The 6,050-nt window shown below is 38.8% G+C and overlaps 1 protein-coding gene across 1 annotated transcript in view; it reads left to right on the plus strand.

Annotated features, from left to right (window-relative positions):
• LOC107717517 (cyclin-Y-like) overlaps positions 1-6,050 on the plus strand; it is a 43,870-nt gene that overhangs the window by 10,811 nt on the left and 27,009 nt on the right. The gene's annotated exons all lie outside the window — the stretch shown is intronic.

The raw sequence follows: 6,050 nt of genomic DNA on the forward strand, positions 1-6,050 counted from the left end.
GCGTTTGAGAGAGGCGGGGCATAGAGGACTTACAATAATGTACAGTATTTGAAAAATAATGTGTTTTTTGAACATTTAAGGGGTCATATGATGTGATTTCAAGTTTTCCTTTCTCTTTGGAGTGTTACAAGCTGATTGTGCATAGATAAGATCCCTGAAGTTGCAAAGACTAAAGTCTCAAAACCAAAGAGATATTCTTTATCAAAGTTAAGACTCTGCCACGCCCCCCTAAAACGGCTCGTTCTAACACGCCCCCACATATCTATGTCACTATGTGGAAATATTTGCATAATGCTGCCCAAATGTGCACGCAAAGAAAGAAGGCGTGGTTTCAGTAACTGCAGTTAGTGTTGAAGCAGCCATGTCAGGGAGACGGTGTGTGTTTCTAGGTGAAAGCAAAAGCACTTTATTTGGCCTTCCGGAAGTAGATGCATTTAGGAATCTTTAAGATTACTTACAACAGAACAGCAATGCATTTTATGGACGACCGTTTCGTGAACCTAGGAGAGGAGGTAATTCTGACTTTGCTATGACAATCTGGCGCTTCTGAATCAGCTACTGTTTTGTTATTAGTTTAAGTATTTGCTATTGACTGTTCAAATGCGGAGTTTTGCGCATCGTGTTTGTGTGTGTGTGTGTGTGCGCGAGAGAGAGAGAGAGAGAGAGGAGAGACAGGGTCACATCACAGTGGAGTCAGCTGTCTTAACCGTGGCTTGTGTACTGCAAACACATACCAGCTTCCTCACTGTGTCTGTCACGCGACTCTGTTGTCCTTTCGGGCTTGAACTGATGGTAAAACTAATGACATTATTTATTGTCTTTACATTTATTTTGAAAGATGAAGCTCGCGATTATGGTAAGGAGCGTTACATTTCCGACGAGTGCTTGCGGTGTTCGGCCAATCACAGTGCACTGGGTCAGCTGGCCAATCAGAGCGGACTGCGCTTGTCAAAGGAGGGGGCTTTGTAGAAAACGAAGCGTTTGAGAGAGGCGGGGCATAGAGGACCTACAATAATGTACAGTATTTGAAAAATAATGTGTTTTTTGAACATTAAAGCATGTCAACATATTCTGTTACACCAAATACACAAAATAATGATCTTTAAAAAAGCATCATATGACCCCTTTAAGCAAACATTTCTTCATTGACACACACACACACCCAGCATATGTGTGAAGCTTCATTGAGCTTGTGTTGTGACCAGGCACCTGTTAACACCTCAGCACTGCACATATTCTGATCTGGGCTCTAATGCCCTCAGCAGGTGCCGCTGGCCTGTTTTCTGCCCACACGCTAACACGACTCGCAGGCAGCTGCCACACTGCACTGGCACACACTGCTGGTGTTTGGACAGCCTGCTCACCATCACGCACAGGAAGCTCTCTGATATGAGCTGTGCAGATTAATGAGTGCCTTTTTCATCACGTTTTGGCTGGAAGTGTGTGAGATTGTATTGATTTCTGTTTTTTGATGGCTGAGTTACTCTGATCTTCAGCTAATTTTAGTTTAGGTACAATAAGCATGTAGAACAGCTAGCATAGATTTTCAGAATCTGTTTAAACAACCCCTACATTCCCAAGTGCATGAGTAGTATTGAAGTTTCAGAGAGAGAAATTATGCTTTTAAGGGTGAACTTATTGGATGTACTAATTTCATTTCACAGTAATATTGTGAAATATTATTGCAATTTCAAAATTGTAATATATTGTAATATATTTTTAAATATTTTTAAAAAACTTCCTCTCAGTAGCTTAGTTTTTTTTTTTTTTGGCTTGTCCACCTGTTAAAACGCAGTAGCTCCAGCTGTGCACTTTTATGTGTGTTTGCCCAGTTATAGCGCAGAGGGTGGTCAGTGGGGAGGAAGCGTTAAAGGGTCGTTCTCCCTCTGTGATGTTTCCTGATGAGGTTGTGAACCCTAAACCTACCTCATCACATGATCTCATTTATCAGTGCCCTCCAGGTGCTTACTTTACTCACATATACACCTTGGTGCAATAACTGCTTTCTTCGTATCTGAAGTGACTTTTTTGCTAATATAGCCATGATACAATACCCAACAATTAACTAACACCTTATCCGTCTATTGTTATTAATGATCCAATCAAACCCTGATGGATAAAATCATATCACGGTCTACAATTAACTTTTGCTTACATACACGATATGCACAAAAAGTATTGGGACTCGTGACCATTACACTAACAGGGACTTTAATGGCATCTCATTCTAAATGCATATACATTAATATAGAGTTGGTCCCTCATTTGCAGCTATAACAGCTTCCACTCTTCTGGGAAGGCTTTCCACTAGATTTTGGAGTGTTTATGTGGGTATTTTTGCCCATTCATCCAGTAGAGCATTTGTGAGGTCAGGCATTGATGTTGGCTCACAATCTCCAATTCATCCTGAAGGTGTTTGATGGGGTTGAGGTCAGGGCTCTGTGTGGGCCAGTTCAAGTTCTTCCACACCAAACTCATCCAACCATGTCTTTATGGAACTTGCTTCGTTCACTGGGGCCTTGTTTCCCTTCGCTAGAAGTAAAGGGCCGAGACCAAGCCTGAAAAACAGCCCCATGGCATTATCCCTTCTCCAATAAACTTTACAGTTGGCACAATGCAAACAGGTAACATTCTCCTGGCATTCATCAAACCCAGACTCACCCATCAAACTGCCAAACAGAGGAGCTTGCTTTGTCACTCTACATAACAGGTGTCCACTGCTCCAGAGACCAGTGGTGGTGTGCTTTACTCCACTCCATCTGATGCTTGATATTGTACTGGGTGATGTGAGGATTGCATTCAGCTGCTTGGCCATGGAAACCTTTTTTCATGAAGCTCCCACCACGTTTCTGTGCTGATATCAATGCCAGTGGAAGTTTGGATCTCTTCAGCTATAGAATCAGACTTTTACGTGTCATGCGCCTTAAAGGGGTCATATGATGTTGCTAAAAAGAACAGTATTTTGTGTATTTGGTGTAATGAAATGTGTTTATGCGGTTTAAGGTTAAAAAAAACACATTATTTTCCACATACTGTACATACTGTATTCTCCTCTATGCCCCGCCTTTCTGAAACGCGTCCTAGGCTCTAGGCATGACGAAGTGGATATGGTCCTCTTTTGGAAGGCCAAACAAAGTAGTTTCGCTTTCACAACGAAGCACACAGCGTCTTTACGACATGGCGGCGGCGGCAACAATACTACAGTGAGAATAAAAGTTACGCCTTCTTTCTTTGCGTGAACATTTGGGTGACGTTATGCAAATCTTTCCACATAGTGATGTAGATATGTGGGGGTGTGTTAGAACGAGCCGTTTTAGGTAGGCGTGGCTGACTCTTGACTTTTATAAAGAATATCTCTTTGGATTTGAGACTTTAGTCTTTGCAACTTTACAGATCTTCGTTATGCACCAAGAGCTTGTAACACTCCAAAGAGAAAGGAAAAATTGAAATCGCATCATATGACCCCTTTAACACTCAGAGACCCCACTCTGTGATTTGACGTGGTCTTCCGCTTCATGGCTGAGTTGCTGCTGTTTCTAAACGTCTTCACTTCCCCATAATTCCACGTACAGTTGACCATGGAATATCCAACAGGGATGAAATTTCACAAACTGACTTATTGCAAAGATGGCATCCTATCACAGTACCGTGCTTGAATTCACTGAGATTTCAGAATGACCCAATGTTTCACAAATGTTTGGAAATGCAGACTGCATAGCTAGGTGCTTGATTTTATACACCTGTGGTGATGGGTCTGATTGAAACACCTGAATTCAACAATTAAAGGGATAGTTCACCCAAAAATAAGTTTCCATCATGTACTCACCCTCAGGTTGTTTCATTCTTCTTTTGAGCTCAAAAGGTGGTGTTTTGAAAAATGTTGGTGACCAAACAGTTGACGGTAGCCATTGACTTACATAGAGGAAAAAAAATGCTAAAAGTGGCTACCGGCAACTGTTTGATTACAGAAGAAAGAAACTCATAAAGGTTTGGAAAAATTTGAGGGTGAGTAAATGATGACATAATTTTCATTTTTTTGGGGGGTGAACTATCCCTTTAAGGGTTGTGTCCCTATACTTTTGTCCATATAGTGCATAATAAATTACCTTGAAATATTGTAGAATCTTAAATGTTATACACATAAAGTGACCAAACACAGTAGATGTGTACTCATAGACATGTACAGAGGCAGTGCTGCTGGCTGAACCATTAATAGAGAGTAAGTCCGCTATCATTTATCTGTTGTTTCCATGGTGCTGCTGCCCAGGCGACCGGCAACAAGACAAAACTAACACAGGCTAATTACTGCTCTCCACCCTGCTGAACATACACACGCACACACACACAGACACACACACACAGAGACTCACAACAAGTCTTACTCTTTGTGCCTTATTACATTTGTAAGTCCCAGAGGAACATGTATATGGTTCTAATCCTTATTAATAAATGGTATGAAAACTTTTCTGTGAATCTGTCAGTCCACTTCACAAAAACAGACTGAATGATTTGTTTAACTCAATTTAACTCACTGACTCAATAATTTGGTTATAGCAGTTTAGATTCAATAAATTCATACAGGGTTGAAACAGAATTGAAAATTAATTTTAATTTTTAAATAACTGTTCCTTTAAAACTGCATCAAATAGAAAAAAAGAAAGAAAAACACTAATAATGACTTTTCGAGAAGTATCAAATGTTCTCCTTTCCATTGATTGACAGTAGTCTCGCTTCAAACTCACACTATTTGAGCCAATGTTGATATGTTCAGCCCAGTCAGACCATTCAAATAAACAGATTGCAGTTTCATTCTGTGCCTGTAGTGCTGTAGAAATACACACTTCAACATTAATGCTGATGATGGAGATGGATCGCTTTGTTCATGTTATTGGCTTCATTTAGTCTGTGCTGTGTTTCAGGCACTTCTCATTTAGTTTCATTAACTGCCCACATCGTTTCAGGGGCTGGGAAGCAAATCAAGTTTTTCCTCTGTACCAGCCAGGAGAAAAAGAAATCAAGAAACAGAGTCCAATTTAAAGTTGCATTTCTTGTCTTCATGACAGGGATCCAAATGGAAGGCACTGGCTATGATTTAATTGAAATACTGAATGCTGTGCCGCAGATACTACATGCCTGCTTAAAACAGGGACAAATAGCTTGAGAAACTGCATGCAACAATAAATGTTTCAAACAGTAGTATTCTACATGACCTAATTCAGTGGTGTCCAGTTTTCAGGCTTCATACAGCATAATACATTCAGCTTTTTAATGCAGTATAATATATTCAGCTGTTAATTTTTTTTTTTTTTTACTGTTAAATCATGCGCCAGCAGAAAATTTTAATTCTAGAAAAATAATAGCATTCCTCTTCTCAATATCTCACAATATTTAAGGCATAAATTATGTCCATAGCACAAACAAGTGTTTTAATTGCTAACTAAAAGTAAAACTATTACAATTTGGTTTTGGCAATTGAAAGAAGAACAAACAAACAAACAAACACACACACACACACACAAAGGAAGATGGAAAATGTAAACTTAAAAAACATTGGTATTGGCAATTACCTGAGATAAAAGACATTGATTTTAAAGTTTACATAAAATTACTAAAACTGAAATAAATATAATTTAGAGGTAAATAGATTATATTATAGAGTGTATGCATATATGAGTTCAGTGAGACGTCTGTCAGCATCAGCACAGAGCTCACTGTACACTCACTGTGCTCTCAAACGCTGTTTTCTCAGAAATCTCACACCCTGGAGACTTTAAAGTGCAGAGGAACGTTCTGGAAAAAAAGACCCTCCATTTTAAAAGCAAATCACAATTGTGTTTAGAAAAATAATTACTTACAATGGAGTTACAGTACATGCATCGAAAGCATTTCAGAGGGTTTAAAAGCAGAAATGTACATTTTTAACTGCTAATATTAATAATGTATGCTAATAGTAAATATTTACATTTAATAATTGTGTTATAATGTTGTTATTAATATTATATTGTTAACATATACAGTATATATATATATATATATATATATATATATAT

This window comes from Sinocyclocheilus rhinocerous, unplaced genomic scaffold (assembly GCF_001515625.1).
Source record: "Sinocyclocheilus rhinocerous isolate Xijiao unplaced genomic scaffold, SAMN03320098_v1.1 scaffold1422, whole genome shotgun sequence".
NCBI lineage: Eukaryota > Metazoa > Chordata > Actinopteri > Cypriniformes > Cyprinidae > Sinocyclocheilus > Sinocyclocheilus rhinocerous.